At 35.6% G+C, this 17,982-nt stretch overlaps 1 long non-coding RNA gene across 1 annotated transcript; it reads left to right on the top strand.

Annotated features, from left to right (window-relative positions):
• Window positions 1-15,333: 15,333 nt before the first annotated feature.
• Window positions 15,334-15,567, top strand: LOC118752752. The gene is made up of 2 exons (XR_004994730.1): window positions 15,334-15,431; window positions 15,491-15,567. It is a non-coding gene; the product is annotated as an uncharacterized LOC118752752 (long non-coding RNA).
• Window positions 15,568-17,982: the final 2,415 nt, after the last annotated feature.

A 17,982-nucleotide genomic window follows, 5' to 3' on the forward strand; every position in this document is an offset into this window, starting at 1 on the left:
AAAATACTGTTGCTGAAGATGACACTCTGGCCAAGGACCTTTTTAAGCGACAAGGATATAGTGGCTTTTCCATCTTATCAAAAGCTAATTGTGAAGAAGAAGGAATGCTATCCGCCACCAGAAGATATAACTATCACTGAATCAGGAGCAAATATAAAACTACAGGCAATTTTGGATATAACAGCTGAAAAAATCGTGAGAGTGGCAGATATAAATGACAACGGTGAAGTTGTGAAACTTGTTGGCAAATACGGGATGGATGGTGCAGCATCACAAAGCTGTTATAAACAAAAGCCGGTCACAAGTGATATTACAAATGAGTCTTCTGCTTTTATGGTCAGTTATGTGCCACTGCGTCTTGTGCGTGGCGATGCTATCGTATGGGAAAATCCACGTCCTTCTTCAACAAACCTCTGTTTCAATTCAAACAAGAAACTAAGGAGTACATTCTGCAAGTGGAAGCGGCAATTAGCGAAGAAATAGCGAACTTGGTGCCCACTAAATCGGGCGGATTTGAAATTATTCACAATTTTTATGTGACAATGATCGATGGAAAAGTAGGTAATTTTTTTTACTGTCACGGGATTACTGATAGATATTGTAAAGAAAGGCCTCGGTACAACTAATGACGGCAACACAGCCAGGAGGTTCTTCCGAGATTACGAGAAGTCCGCAGAGATTATGGGTGTAGACAGTCGCTTAATAAAGCGATTTGCTGTAATTGTGCAAGCTATTTCTTCAGGGAGAAATATTTAAGCAGCAAAAATTAGACAATTTTGCAAAGAAACAGCGGAACTATATGTCAGCTTGTACCCTTGGTACCACATGCCTGCTAGTGTTCATAAGCTATTAGTGCATGGTGCAGATATTTGCCAACATTACTCCTTTATACCAATTGGAATGCTCTCGGAAGAAGCTGCAGAAGCACAAAATAAAGATTTTCGAGCGCCCAGGGAAAGACAATCGCGAAAGATTGGCCGAATACAAACCAACGAAGATATCCTGCAGAACTTTCTGATAAGTTCAGACCCCTATATAACGCACATAAAACCAAAATTTAGTAAAGTGAAAAGTCAAGAGATGTTTCCAGAAGCAGTGGAAATGCTCAAAGACCAAGTTCCATACGACCTGCGTGAAATCGAAAATGAATCTCTACCGGATCCAGTTGCTTAGCTAGTCTAAAGTTATAGTTTATTGTATTCTTAGTTGTAATTAACTCGGTTAAAGACTCTCTCATTCCTTTAATTTTGCTATTGCAGTTAAAATTTTTATTAAGTTCCTGTTTCTTTTCAAGTCGTAAACTTATCTTAAAAGGTAGGTCATATTTTACAAAATTGCAAATTACAAAGCCCACAGAAAAAAATCAGTTCGATTCTTGGAATCTCGCCTTAATTGAATAATTTCTTGATTTGGGACTAGTGTAGCAATACTTTATATTCAGTAGTAATGTCGTTCAATGTTTGCATATATCTCTGAAGGTTTCGAAGAATCTGGAAAGGTTTATTTTTTTTCCTTTGTGTTCAGATAAATAAGTTACTTCAATCTTCAGAAAAGGCGATGAAGTGTATACAAACAATACTGCCATTCTAACCACGAACTACATACATATAAGGGACATTGGTGGACTTCTTTGACCTAAAAAGCTTTGGTAAGAGTAACTTATAAAAACAAATTCCTTTGGGTTATTAAATAAGCGTGAAGCAAAATTAGCAGGCCCAGCTTGGAAGTAAGGCATGAACATCTGTATGTATGTATTTATGTAAGTATATATTGATATGTAAAACATCTGTATTTTATTTATTAAATATTGCAATTTATTAATAAGTATATGTATATCAATATATTTTTGACAATGTGTGTACCAAACGACTTGTTGTGATTTAATAAAAACTAGAGTGCCAGTTACTGTCGAAATTCGACAATTTTTCTAGTTTTAGAAGCCTTGGATAGGTTTTCTAACTTACCACGTAGCAAAACTTATACGGTACAAATTAACTAACCGGAAAATCTTCTGCTAACACGTAACTAAATTTTTTTTTATCTGAGAAGGTCTTTGGATGACTTGGAATTGACCCGATACATTCAAGTTTATCGATAAATTCCAATGATTTGACACATATCGATAGTTCGATGAATTTCAAGAACACTAAAATTCGATAACTCAACAAAATTTTATGACTCGATAAATTTCGATAACTCAAAAATGTAAAATTTTGGGTACCTTTATAAATTTTTACTCTTGACATCTCCACATTTTTCGAAAACTATCTAAACATTTTGATAACTCGTTACAGTCTGTTAAGGCGATATTCGATAACCAGTGATAAATCGATAAGCTTATATAGACTTGAAATTTCGATAAATCGATATATTTTGAAAATTTCATAAACTTCGCTTCGTTGAACCAACCATTTCAGTAAATCAATAATTATCGATAACTCTGTAACTTGAAAGAACTCCATGCATTACGACACCTCGATAAATTTCGTTAATCTATAAATAATGATATTTCAATGAATATCGATAACTTGATACATTTCTTTAACTTGACAAATTTCGTAAATCCCACACGTTTTTATAGCTCGATAACTATCCGTAAATTTGGACAACTAAGTTTCTGTGTCTATAAATTTCGACAACTCAGTAAACATTGATCAGTTTGAATAATTCGATACGTTGCGATAACTTATAAGCATGGAATCGATGATTCGATAAATTTCATGTAAACCTTTACGGCTGATTTTATTTCGATTGCTATCGGAAAATTTCAAATCTGTTAACCTAATTCTTATGTATTTCTCATTGTCTCCATTTCCGCCTTTATCTCAATTTTCGTCTTTATCTTCACTTTTCACTTTTTCTTCATCTTCATATTTATCTTTATTTCAAAGTTTAATTTCAAATACGAAGTAAAACAAAATGCGAAACAGCTTAAATTGAACAGGTTGCAAAAACAACTGTACACAAATATGGAAATTTTTAAACGACGATTTTCAACCAATTTCGAAACTATAAAAACTCTCCTTATCTACAGAAAATTACCTTTCCAACGGTGTTTTTGGTTTTGAAATCGGTCGTCATCTTTGTTTTTATCTTTCACATCTTTGCTTATATCCTTTTCTTTTTCTATTCACGTAGATGAGATGAGATGCGATGACGTGATAAGATGGGACGTGATTTTATGTGATGTGATATGATGTCATACCATATGATGTCATATCATGTGATGCCACGTCATGTAATGCCATGTCATGTTATACGATGTCATATCATGTGATGTCAAGTCATGTGATGTCATGCCATATAATGTGATGCCATATCATATAATGTTATGTCATGTGATATCGTGTAATGTGATATCATATTATGTGATGTAATATCATGTGATGTCTCTTCATATCATGTGATAAAATGTGATGTGATGTCATGTAATGTGATCACATTCCATGTTCCGATTAGTATATCGATAACCCTGTTGATAACTGTGTCGATAAAAATACCGATAACAATATTCATCAACATATAGAAAAATACAACGATTGTATAATCGATAAATTCATCGGGAACTATAACAATCATCAGTATCGATTATTGTACATATCGTTAACAATATAAATGACTAAATTGATTTAATAGATTATTATACCGATAACAATATCCATTATTGTATCGATTACAATATCGATTATTATATTGATTATTATATCAATTACAATAGTGATTATTTAATCAATAAAAGTATCGATAACAATATCGATTATTATGTCGATAAAAATATCGAGTTTTATATCGATAACCTCCGATATCATCCTCATCCTTTTCTTCATATTTATCTTTATTTTGGCATAATCCTCTTCACCTTTAGCTTAAAGTGTTTAAATTTACTTTGATCATCGTTTTTGCCTGTACCTCTAGGCATCTTTGCTTTTGTTTTTATTCTCCAACCGCTAAACCGCTGAGAACTATTTCCATGTGCATTATTCCCTTGAATTTGACAATTTACTCCCAACCAACCAACTGCCGCTAAAGAAGTTTCACTTCATAAATTCAAGAAATGTTCTTACCCTTTTAGTTACCCTAATTCTTATGTATCTGTCATTGTCTCCATTTTCGTCTTTATCTTCACTTTTGCCTTCTTTTTTTTGACTTCATCGTTATCATTTATTTCTTCATCTTCATATTTATCTTTATTTCAAAGCTTAATTTCAAATGTGTAGTGAAACAACAGGCGAAACATGTCAAATTGAATATGTTGCAGCAACATGTATACACAGTTCGAAAATGTTTAAACGAAGGTTTTGGTCGTAATTTTCAACCAATTGTGAAACCATAAAGACTCTGCTCATCTACGGAAAAAGGCCTGTTCGGTGTTCTTGGTTTTGAAATCGGTTCGGTAGAATCGCCAAACGGACGGAGACAAAATTTATGTTAGCGTATTAATATATAGATAAAATTTGAATATCATATTTGAAAACGCATATTTTTAAAATTAGGAAAAAAAATTTTAGGATTTAATTTCAACATGCGCATATTCAATTATCAAACAATCGTTTTTAAAAACGATTTGAAAATGTTCGTTTCAAAAACAAAAACATGGATTTTGGAAATTGAGTTGGAAATTTTCGTTCTCAAAATTTAAATAAATATTGTAGGTGTGAAACCTGGGTTAAAACGTTTTTAAAAGTAAAACGTTCCATACAAATTTGAAAACGAAAATTTCTCTGTGTAGCTTCGTTGGACTGTGTACACGGCGAAAAAGTGTCGCTAAATAACTCTCACATAGACTTTGTAGGTGAGTCTCTCGTAGAGCTCTATTGAGTGTGTACACGTCTCTAGCGAGATTTTTGTCTAAATCTCGCGTTTTTCTTTACCGTGTACACTTAGCTTTACAGCAAACACGATGAAATTTTTTTTTACAAAATCCATTACAAGGCAGCAGATTAGCATCAGATCTTGAAAAGGCTTTACTACATTTTCCACTAAAGTTCTCCATTACGAAAGAAAAGAAAATAAATTAACAGAGCGAAATAAAAGCACGTCTGCACACACCGAACACTTTCGTACATTTGCTGCAACTCAACTGCAATCTATGATCATGTTGCGACAATATTTAATATTTGAGGCAAGCATTTATCTCGTCTACTGGTGGCGATCGAGAAATTAAAGGAAATGTTTGCGTAAAATCTCCTGCGAGCAATGCATTCCCAATTGGTTGAACGTTTCTGGGCAAATATCGGAACCGGTAGATCAAGGACTTCAAGAGATTTTTTATGTGCTCTCGTGCACTCATACCAAGCAACGATTTTACATTTTTGTAATAATTTTCCCATACCGGATGTTCTTGAAGTATTGCACGTGGGAGTTTCGACTATTTGTATATTCAATGGCTTTAACAGCTGAATGAGCAGTGCTTTCACTTGATAACAATGTTGCAGATATTCCAGATGAAGCGAGAGCTAAGGCTATGTAAATTTTGATCGAACCGTTACCAGAATCAATCTGATGAGGAATGTTTTCTTAGTTCCTGCTGGCGCATCCATGAAGAAGGTCTCCCAACTCCGTCATTTATCATTTTCATCTTATTTGGCGCTGTAACCGCATACGCGATTTTGGCCGAGTTCGACAAAACACGCCAGTCATTTCTCTCTGTGCCAACTGACGCCAATTAAAAAAGCCACGTGAAGCCAAGTCATTCCCCATTTGGTCTCTCCATTGTACTGCGGACCTCCCTCTTGCTCTGCTACAATCACCGGATTGCCAGTTGAATACTTTCAGAGCTGGAACGCCGGTGCCCAATAGAACGACATAGCCAAGCAATCGGAACCGCTGTATTTTGATTCGCTGCACTATGTCCATTTCGTTGTAAAGCTCATACAGCTGATCGCTCCATCGTCTGCGGTACTCGCCGTCGCCAACGCGTAGAGGCCTATAAATCTTCCGTAAGATCTCGATTACTCCAAAAGCCGCCTTATCGAATGTTGTCATTGTTTAAGTTTCTGCACCATACACCAGCTCGGGTGTAAAGAGTGACTTATAGAGTGTGTTATTTGTACGTTGAGAGAGCACTTTTGTCCCGAGTTGCCTATTCAGTCCAAAGCAGCACTTGTTGGCTAGAGTGGTTATACACTGGATTTGGATTCCAACATTATTATTGGTGTTCTGCTGGTTCCCAAGTAATAGAAGTTTTTTACATTCTTGAAGTTACTGTTTGTTTAATAACAGGAGATACTTTGTCTTGTCCTCGTTGATCACCAGACCTAATCGCTTTGCTTCGTTATCCAACTTGGAAAAGGCAGAAAAGACTTCGAGGTTTTGTTACCAATGATGTCGATGTCATCGACATGCGCCAGAAATTAAGCGCCGTTGCAAAAATTCTACCTGAGTGGGTCAGTTCTGCAACTCTTATTATCTTAATATTTGCATCAAAGATCATAAATGCTCTTCTGCTCACGCTTTAATTTGGGAATGTTTGATTGGGCATATAATAGGAGGTCACAATAATAATAGTAATAATCATAATCTTCATAATATTATCTAAAAACCTGAAGCAGCTCATCTAATTTAACAAAAAAGTTTATTTAAAATGTGGGTGTAAACGCCGTATTAGCATTAAGAGCAAAATGTAAAGGAAAATGAACGTTGTGGCTGAAATGAATAAAACAGTTTATCTTCGACTAGCAAGCTGAAAATATCATAATACCATATATGTATGTATATAAGTATTTAATTTATTTTTTTATAAATCATTTAATATATAGAGTTTCTGTTTCCATCTGCGCTTTTGACTCGTTTACGCATATGCTTCGGAATAACTCGAAAAATGTCCGAATCAATTTGAACTGGCATTGAATTGTGTCTCATCGAGGGCCATTTAAACTTTGAAGAGGAATATTCTGGACCATTTTGCTCTAAAAAAGAAAGAATATAATAGGTTAATTCAAGATTTGTTGCATTTGGAATGGAGTATTGAATAATTGTCATATTTGGTAATTTGAAAGTTTGTTACGTATGGGTAGGAGTATAATGTATTTTGGAACGAATTTCCGTCATCCCTTGTAAAACTTTCTTTAGATACAGATCGGTTGCTCCCTACACAATACCAAAAACGGTTTGCGTCCTAGCCGGAAAAATCCGAGCTGGACTTAATTGCTTCCAAAATGTACGTATAAAAAAACCACAGTTCCTCTTCCACCCAGAAGTAGTTTAAAAAACAACAAAACTTGAATTCAATTTCGCATGAGGTAGTTGTTGTTGGTTTTATAGAGTGTTGTAGTGTTTTCATCCTCTACCGCACATATTTGCCGATCTCAACGCATTACAAACTGCTGATTTTGGCTGTTAAGTTTTCACGAACTACAAATCTTTAGCCTTCCCCTATGCGATTAATTTTTAGGTAGATATTTACTAACTTATCATACATAAATGAAATGTACTTCAAATTTCTCGTTAGGAAATAAATACTCAGTGCCAGTTTTTCAGTGCACGGCAGTGGTTTAAACTCAGTTTAAACGCCCGATCTGGCTGGTTTAAACTAAGATCAGCCAACCAAATGCCAGCTGTTCAATTTAAACTCAGTTTACTTAAACTAAGTTTAATCTGGCGCTGAAAATCTGGCCCTCAAACTATCTTTCAAAAAAATAACACTCACTGCCTCCGGGTCATAAAATGACCCATGTGTATTTAGTTCATTTTATTGCCAAAACATAAATTTTTTAACTTTGAATAATTAACAAGAAACGAATAAGTGATTTCAATATGTTTAATCTTTTTATTCGAAATCAATTCTAGCAATAAACGGGTTTTTCTGTTTTTGTTTGGCTGTGCTGTGAGCAAATTGGAGTGCTGCATTTTATTTTGTTTCGATTAGTCTTTGTAAATGAAACTAATGATGTTTTCTTTCTTTTTTACAAAAAATGTTGGCTTTTGATTGCCCTCTCCTAGTATATGGGAAAATCTAAAAAAGAGGTAACCTTGGTGTTATTTAGCATTATTTTCACAGTTGGAAACTATATCAAGCTGGTTGCTTTTGGTTACAATTCATTGACTTAAGGCGCTGGCCCAATGCAGGCTTGCTTTGCGCGCTTTGCTGACTTCAATTTGCTTTGATTTACTTTGAAAACTTGCTTGGCCGAATGGTGGCTTGGAACGCTGTCAAAGTAACCAGCTTTCTGGTTGAAAAGTCAATGTCTGTTCCCTTAACGTTAATAATTATTTACTAGAAAACTCTAAAAAATATATGAAAAACTTTCATTTTCACTTTTTATTTAAAAGAAATGATAATAATGATACATACATATCTATATCTACATTTACTAAAAAAACTATAACTTAAAAAAAAGAAGAAAAGAGCTATAAGAAGTTTTTTCCTCTCGTGTAAAATTTGTAAATGTGGGCTTTGCAACATTTTACTATAAGATAACGGATATGTTAAATATAAATATGGAAACAATGAATCATTTTTATTCAATTTCGAATTACCTGCATTTTCTGTGACTTCTTTAAATTAAGTAAGCAAATTTTTGTTTGAATTTATGTATTTTGAAAGGAACATACCTCTTTTTCAAAATCCTACAAAACGCTTTCAAATAAGACATTTGCTTAATTCAAACTTTGAGGCCCTTAAAGCAAGTGAAGAAAAGCTGCCATTTGGCCAGCCTTTATACGTTTTAGTATATTACAAAAATTTTTATACACTTCTCGCACCGAAGCAAGCAAAGCAAGCCTGCATTGGGCCAGCAACTTTATACTTGAAGCCTCAAAATAAATTTGGATAAATTTTCTGCATAACTTTTAAATTATAGGTGTTTAAATTAAAAAAAAAAAAAAAAATTATAAAAAAATAAAAAAAAAGGTTTTTCCTTAACAGCGGTCGTCCCTCGGCAGGCAATGGCAAACCTCCGAGTGTATTTCTGCCATGAAAAACAGCTTCTCATAAAAATACAATCGCCGTTCGGAGTCGGCGTAAAACTGTAGGTCCCTCCGCTTTGTGTGACAGCATCAAGGCGCACGCCACAGATCGGGGGAGAAGCTCGGCCAAATACTAACATATGTGTAAGCGCCAATCTATTATTATTATTATTATTATTATAATGATTATTAAATTTAAAAAGATAATGAGAACAAGTGAATTTTTTATGTTATTTTTAAGAGGGGCAAAATTAATTATGCCATAACTTTTGAAGCACACCATATTCTAATTTGAAATTTAATGGGCATTTTGCACTTACCCTGTAGGGAAAACACGAACTACTGAACCAAATTTCTAGTTCAGTACTAGTTCTTTTTCGCCAAAAACGAACCAGTCCGATAGTAACTAGTCACACACCAGTCCAAAAGCAATGAAATGTGGTACTTTCACTAAACTATTTTATTTCAAATTTTAAACGCAGGGAAGATAATCATTATGAGAAAAATAATTTAAATCAGCATTTAATCATTATGTTATGAATTATTATTAAGTTTTATTTTTTCGCTCAAACGGATATAATTATTACGTATTATTATTATTTTTATTTTTGGGATTAGAAATAATGATTATTTTATGATTTTTATTTTTTGGCGCAGAGATTATCATTAATTTTGAGTTTTCTTTTCCACTTAAAAATAATGATAATTTATAAAATTGAAAAGGCCATACATACGCAACCTACTGAAATTTTGACCTGAAAAGTCTGGGTCTTATTCCTCTTATAAGGGTGCGGCTACCTCTCAAAAGAATACGTCGGTAATCACGCTGGTATAGTTTTTGAGTTGCTTAATAATCATTATGCTTAGTGATTCCATAAAAAAGGCCAAGATCCTGAAGGACAATTGAGAAAGGCAATGCATTTGCAGAAAAAGAGGCATTTAAAAAAAAAGTGTCAAAATAATTACCACTTTCTCACTAAATTTATTTAAAAATTCAAGCCACCTATCTTTTTTTAAGAAAATACAAATTAATTTTTTTTTATGCAATCCAGCACAGCTACCTCAATACAGTCAGTCAATAAAGTTTAGGTACAACGATTTTTTTACAATACGGGCAACTGTTTTTTAAATATTTTAGTTTTCGGTAATTTTTTATAAATATATGGTAAATTCTACAACAAAATCTCCAAAATCAGAGTTCCAACCCTGTGCAAAATTTAAGAAAATTCTGAAAAATTTCATTAAAATAATTCACTTTCTATTTACGCTCTCTAGAAAAAGTTGAGTTTTCAGTTATTTAGCTCATTCAATTTTAGTATAATGAAGTGCAAGCTTCCTCATACTAGGGCTTACCAAACAACAAAAAAAAATTGCTAAATATGAATGGTAAGTCCTAGCTACCTCAAACTTGCACTTTGTTATACTAAAATTGAATTTTCTAAAAAACGGCGTACTTAACTTTTTTCTAAAAAGAGTGTAAATTGCAATATTTGGATGGAAATTTGCGGAGTTTTCTTTAATTTTGCATAAGGTTTGGATGATTTTTGGGGTTTTTGGTGTAGAAGTAACCTTATTTTTATAAAAAATTAGGGAAAAATAAAATATTTAAAAAATAGTTGCCGGTATTGTAAAAACTTCACTGTACCTAAACTTTATTGACTGACTGTATATCTTATTTAAGTTAAGTACGACAAAAACTTTCGAAGTACTTCATATACATATAAGCTTAAAAAGAACTGAATTTACTTAAAAATCAATATGCTTAAATTTAGACAAGTAAGACAAAGTGAACTAATATTTTTACTTTTAAGCAGAACGCACTTTTGTTTTTAACTTACTACTTAGGTTTAATACTACTACTACTACTAATGTGGTTTATACATTTTTAATAAATGCGTTTAAACAGTTCCGCACTAGTTCGTTTCCCTACAGGGTATGTATACACTTCATATATAGTAGGTAAGAAACGTGTGCATTAAAAAATAACGAAATGGCAAGTAACTCAAAGTCTGTAACTCCGCATTTCACAAGTTTCAAAGTTTTCGGTTTATCGCGGATAGGTTTTGAATCATTTTTATTAATCATTTAATTTTAATTATCAATTTTAAGAACTTTTTAAGTATATACCGTATTCTACAAGCAATTATGAATAATTTGATACCTTAGCAAGAGATGTGCTTTCAGAATAAACTAACTTTTAAAGATAAAATATTCTGCGATCTTCAGCGTAATTTTTATTCCAAAAACACCTTAATTGAAGGCACATTTGAAAAATACGTCGGAACGATCGAAATCTTTCTATAACTGCTAGTCCTTATAAAATTACATATTTCTGTAAAATGTTTCAAAAAAGTGTTCTCTAGAAGTGTGTAAAACCCCCGATTTAGTACTTTTATTATGCTCCTTCTTGTAGTCAGAATATTTCGAGCGTGGTATCAAATCAATTTTTTTTGACAAAGGTTCTGTTAGTTGCTCTTACTTAATTGGAGCCTTTTAAATTCAATGGCGTCCCCAGTTTTCCCGATTGTCTCCCCTTTTGGAGATAGTGGTACTTAAAACTCTGCTTAATTTTTAACTATTTTATAAAAAAAACTCCCTCAGTTTTGAAGGTTTTGCACACGCTTGTATTTTAACATTTCCTTGACTATGTCATAAAATCATCGAAATCGGTTCACTCTAAAATCAATCTCCCATACAACTGATTGTCCAGAGACGTTGCTTTGCGTTATAACTCCTCCAATTAAGCAGGTAAAAATTTAGTATAGGTTCAGTTTAACATATAGCACGCATACAATTTATTATTCAGATATGAAATTAGAGTTATATCGCAAACACACATATCTGAGTAATCAGTTGTATTGGAGCTATACGTCAAAGTGCACTCATTTCGATAATTTTAAGGAATAATTAAAGTAATATTAAAAAACCGGTATATGCAAAATTTTAGTAAAATTAGTTAATTTAAATAGTTATAATTTAATGAAATTTTCAAATACGGTTATCTCAAAAACCGGAGCGAATCTGGTAAAATGGGGGATACCATTGAATTTAGAACGTCCCAATTAAGTGAGTTCGACTTTCAAAATCTTTGCTCAAAATTTACAACTTGAACAACGTAATTGAACCCAGCTTATACTTTTGTTTTCTATTTCATGTTTATTCCTCGTCTAACTTTTGAAGCACTTGATGAAAATGAATTACACTTATATTAATCGATTCATCGAGAGTACGAATAAAATGATATATAAAACATAGGTGTGCTCACAAATTTAAAAATTAAAATTTTTTTAAAGTGTACCTATTTTTTAGATTTACCCATACGCGCGAAAAGGACAATGAAAAGGTAATATTTTTTAAGTTATAGCCCGCACACAATGAAAACGACGAGCTACAGACCACAGCTGTTAAATTATTTTAACGCGTACTCTTATGTAGATAATTATTTTGGCGACGACCGGGCTACACGACGGCCGGTTCTACACACCGGAATGACTCGGGTTTTACCCGACCAAGGGCTGTTGTTTCGGCGATCTAACCGTCGTTCGTGGCCCCATGCTGTGCGAACCGGACCCGCCTCCACGGCAAACCACCACCCGTCTGGGCAGCACACAATCAACACACCCACACCCCAACACAACACAACAATAGACACACAAACAAACACAATAGCACCCACACAGCGCCGCCGGCAACTCCTAGTCCCTCCGACAATCTGCTCTGTTTTTCAGTCCAGAATATACCGTAACGTGACATCAGTCAAGTGCAACTCTTGCCTCGGCTGGTGCCACTTTAGGGCGTGCTCAGGACTTCGCAACACGCGAGATTGGACGAGTGACTATGTGGGCCCCTGCTGTGCTGCCCCGTCGCATCACTCCCCCGCGACGCCGCCAACCACCACCACAAGGCAGCACCCCCTTTTGCAGCACGTACAGCAGGGGGCCGGCAGGCAACACAACTCTTTAACACCACACATCACAATCGGTCTCCCAAGGCACACAAAGGTGCTACAATTTAACTATAATGGACTCCAGAGCAAGATCGAGGAGGTAACTGTCTTTATGGGAAGGCATGGAATATTAATAGCTGCGGTCCAAGAGACGAAGTTGCACGGCAATTCAACCCTGTTTAATTTCGCTGGATACAACGTGCACCGTCGAGTTCGCGAGCGAGATAATGGTGGAGGTTTAGCGTTCATCATGCACCACGCCGTGCAGTATTGTTTCATTGAAGCAGACATCGACCGCAGGGATACCATCCTACAATGTCAGGGTATTGATATCCGGTCAGGCGATGTTGAGCTCGAAATATTTAACGTATACATACCCCCTGTCACCAGCTGCCCGGCAGGATATCACCCTGAAATAGAGGCGCTACTCAGAGGTGAAAAACGTATGGTAGTTGGCGACTTTAACGCGCACTACGATCTTTGGCACTCAAGCCTGTCAAATGATCGTAGGGGAATACATCTGGCTGAGCAGATAGACGATTCGACATTCTGTACAATGAACGACGACGCACCCACCAGGATTATGGGCAGCTGCTGCAGCTCGCCAGATCTAACAATTGTTAGCGCTGGTCTGATAAACAGCGTATCATGGCGACCTATGCTGACTCTAGCATCAGACCATCTGCCCATAGTCATCTCGATTGATAAATCTGCGACTTTGTTTCCGTGGATCACCGGACTTATGTCAACTTTTCCAAAGCAGACTGGAAAGGCTTCACGGATGTTACTGAGGGCGCCTTAACTGGACTACCCATACCAACCGACGTTCATGTAGGTGAACGTAAGTTCCGCAGGGTTGACACCGCTGCTGCAGCTCGCTTCATCCCAGCAGGATTTATTAAGGATCCACGTCCAAATTTTCCTGACGAAGCGGCTGTTCTAGCTGATGAGCAGACAACCGTCCCCCGTATTAGGGATCTCAATTCGGAGGTTCGGCAACTTGTGAACGTACATAAGCGGAAGAAATGGGAAGAGCATCTGAAGACCTGCAACATCGCCCCTGGTGTGAGCAAGCTTTGGTCAACCGTGAGGTCGGTGTCCAACCCGACGAAGCGCGACGACAGAGTCGAGATAGACTTTGGTGACTACGCTTCGTCGGACCCGGAGAGATGCGCGAGCTATCTTAGCCGGCAGTTCATTCCGCATCCTCCGGTGGATAAAGCCAAACGTCGAGTGACCAGAAGGCTGCACAAAGTGCCAAAACCTAGTGCGCCTCTTGTTTTCACCAGCGGTGAGGTAAGGGTAGCCATCGGGAAAGCGAAAGCCGGAAGCAGTTCCTTGCTGGGAGCCACAGACGTGGCCATCCCAGCGGACAACTGCTCGCGGAAGAGCCCTCGCCACGGCACGTCAGGAGTCATCTTTACGAACTGACGGACGAAGTCCAGAGGTATATCAAACAACCCGTCAACTTACCGACAGGCCCTGCACCGCATTCACAGGGAATCAGTCTCAAGTTATGTAGACTCCCGCCCTGTGAATGCCGTTCTAGGCAAACAATCACCGGACATGGACGGGACAGAACTTTGTCTGCCTCGGGAGACCCGCACTACAATAGCACAACTTCGCTCTGGCTATTGCAGCAGGCTCAACAGCTACCCGTGCAGAATCAACGAGGATGTGCCCAACCAATGCCCGGTATGTAGAGAGTCGCCACATGACTCCCGGCACCTCTTCACAGGCCCTGAGAACCCCACTCAGCTTACGCCCCTGTACCTATGGAAGAAGCACACTTCCTGGGCCTCCCCCTAGCTGAAATTGACGACAACGTTGATGGATGAGACGCCCCGAACGGGGCTTAGTAGCCGCTACAACAACAACAGCAACTGCTGTGGTTGTGACCAGATTAGATCTATTTCTATTTTTCCGATTCTTCCTCTTTTTTTATGTAAAACTTATACAAATTCATGATGTCGCTGCCGCATTTAGATAATGAAGATAGCAAATTGGAGGCTCTGGCCCATAGTAGGGATGGGTAAATTCGATATCCGAAGCATCGAGATTCGAATTTTAATCGAATTTTCGCTCCGAAATGGCGAATTTTTGAAATCGAACTTTAAGGTGCTAAAATTCGGATAAAATCGAACTTTTCTAGAAAAATATGGATTTTCTTCTTTATTTGCAAAAAAGCAAATCTGCGACTTTTTGACTAAATTTGGCATCACTCTAGAGGACGCCACGTTTGACTTAGGGATGCAAGTAAAAAAAAACATCGACTTTTTTCTAATGCATCGATGTATCGTATATAAAAATCGGTATTTTCGATGCATCGAATAAATTGAAAACATACAAGAAAATGGAACTATCGGACTTACAGCCCTATTCCGGTTTTGCAATACAATGACAATTGATCATCCTTCATTATCGTGATTTTGTCATTGTCGTTGCACGTTGCTGTTCCTAACAATGAAAGTGAAAAGCTTTTGTCAACTTACCATGCATGGTGAAAAGTTCATTGTTGTAGAAACAGCTGGTCAACGCTATTATTTGCAAAAAATATGAGCGGTGAAACACCAGAAAAGTGAGTATTTGTGTGAAATAGATAAATTCGTATATTTATAACATTTATAAATATTTTAGACGTGCAAAATATGAGCGGACGACGCAGGAGCAGCTGCAATTTTATGTGCAGTTTTGTAGGGAGCATCCGGAGCTGCTCGTCTTCCACACGCACGGCTGCGCAAATAACTAAAATTTGTTCTGCCATTGAAATTAATTGATTTTTATATTTTTTCACAAATTTATTAAATCGTCGCACTTTTTAAACCAATACAAACATATGGTTTTGCTTTGTCCCCTGCCCAAAAGGTCATGACAATAAAAATGACAATTGGGATGATTCGAGCTTTTGAATTTTGCTGCGAATACCAAAAAGCTGCAATGGTCATTTTTATATCAATTACACAGGTCAACAACGTTTTGTTCTAGGAAAGTGTAGGGTCATTTTCGAAGTAATTTTTTGCGTAGAATCCGAATCCGGGGTTTAAATTGCTCTATCACGTCAGGATTTTGAGATATCCTAACCTAAAAGTGCAAAAACGCTGTTTTTGCCCATTTTTGAGGTTATGTAGCTACGCAGATTTTGCTCTTCATAAAAAAGTAAACGTGGTATTTTAAAGTATAAGTCTTCCTCTTTTAAATGCCGTTGAGTTTGATAAATATCTTTATTTTTCACTGAGATATCGCATTTTGAAGTTTCCATGTTTGTGAATTTTTCGATATTCGAAAATCCATTGAGATAACATGAGATACGGTCGATTACATTCACAAACACGGAGACTTCAAAATGCGATATCTCAGTGAAAAATTAAGATATTTGAGCAAACTCAACGGCATTTAAAAGAGGAAGACTTATACTTTAAAATACCACGTCTACTTTTTTATGAAGAGCAAAATCTTCGTAGCTACATAACCTCAAAAATGGGGAAAAACAGCATTTTTTGCACTTTAAGGTTAAGATATCTCAAAGTCCTGACGTGATAGAGCAATTTAAACCCCGGATTCGGATTCTACGCAAAAAATTACTTCGGAAATGACACTACACTTTTATAGAACATTCCGAACCCATTTTTTTGCAGACCTGTGCTATCATCGCGGTGAGTTTTGTCAGTGTGACGGAATAGGGCTGTTAGATAAATTATTAAGTATTAACTCAAAGTGAAATATGTTTGTTGATTTAATAGTTGCAAATCCCATTTATAAATATAAATTCATGCACCGTATATGAAAATCGATATTTTCGATGCATTGAATGAATAAAAAAAAATGTGCAAAGAAATTGAACAATCAGAACTTCGATAAATGTTTAAGTATAAACTGAAGGTGGAATATGTTTATTGATTTAAATAATTGCAAATCCCATTTATAAAAATAAATTCATGCACCGTATATGAAAATCGATATTTTCGATGCATTGAATGGATTAATAAAAATGTTCAAGGAAATTGGAAATCGGAACTTCGATAAATGTTTAAGTATAAACTCAAGGTGAAATAGATTTATTGATGATGTAAAAGTAAAGATAATTAATTTATGTTCCAGTTGATGTACATACGTTATTTGGTTTTTTATATTGTGTATATATTTTTTTTAATGACGTTCATCTAAAATTTGTTTTGAAAAAGGTATTTAAATTGTGTTTGAATTGTCAGCAATACTATTCTAATCGGTCAATCGGTTTATTGGTATTCTTATAAGCTGCAAAATCATATTTATAATCTAAAAGACATTAATACAATGAATACAATACAATAATTTAATACAAAATGTATATTTCGTGAACATTCATTCGCATCAGCTGTCAAATTGAAATATATCGATGTATATTGAAGAGAAAATACTATGGTTTTATTCGATGATTCGAATAGCAAACATCAATGTTTCCAATGTATCGATGTTTTTGTGTATCGATGTTTTTGTGCATCCCTAACTTGCCTCCATTTCAATTCTGCAAATTTGCTTGCGTTTATTTTACACAGGTAAGAATATAGTGAAAATGTATACTATTAGTGTTATACAAGTTTGGTTTTGCTTACTGAATTCTTCATATATTATTACTAACAATGAGCCCAAGTATTGTGTGGCAGTACTACGATAAAAAAGAAAAAGGAATTGCGATCTGCGGGAAGTGCGGGAAATGCTTTAAGTACCACAGAAGTACAACCACGTTAAAAAACCACGTAGAAAAAGTACACAAAATTAAAATGGAGGTAAAGGAATTTAATCTATATATTTCAATACGAAAAATTGTTCCATTTATTTATAGAAAACTGACATCATTTAGCTTGTGGACAACGATGATGACAATGAGGTATGAGTTCCCTAGGGTTTAATTTGTAATACATATTTAGGGAGTTCACAAGGTGTTGTATACTATCGTACTGTTGTATGTCATAAACTTTAAACGGTTAAAACTATACTTAAGGAATTCGCAAGCTAACATAAAAGTTTTATTATGAAATTTCACACAGTTAAAAAATAGTTGGTCGTGATTTCAAGTCCTCTAAACATTTATTTAGCCGTTAATAACTTTACAACATACGACAATACGACAAGTACGACACCTTGTGAAC

The sequence above is a fragment of the Rhagoletis pomonella genome, unplaced genomic scaffold (assembly GCF_013731165.1).
Source record: "Rhagoletis pomonella isolate Grant_MI unplaced genomic scaffold, Rhpom_1.0 Rhpom_scaffold_01807, whole genome shotgun sequence".
NCBI lineage: Eukaryota > Metazoa > Arthropoda > Insecta > Diptera > Tephritidae > Rhagoletis > Rhagoletis pomonella.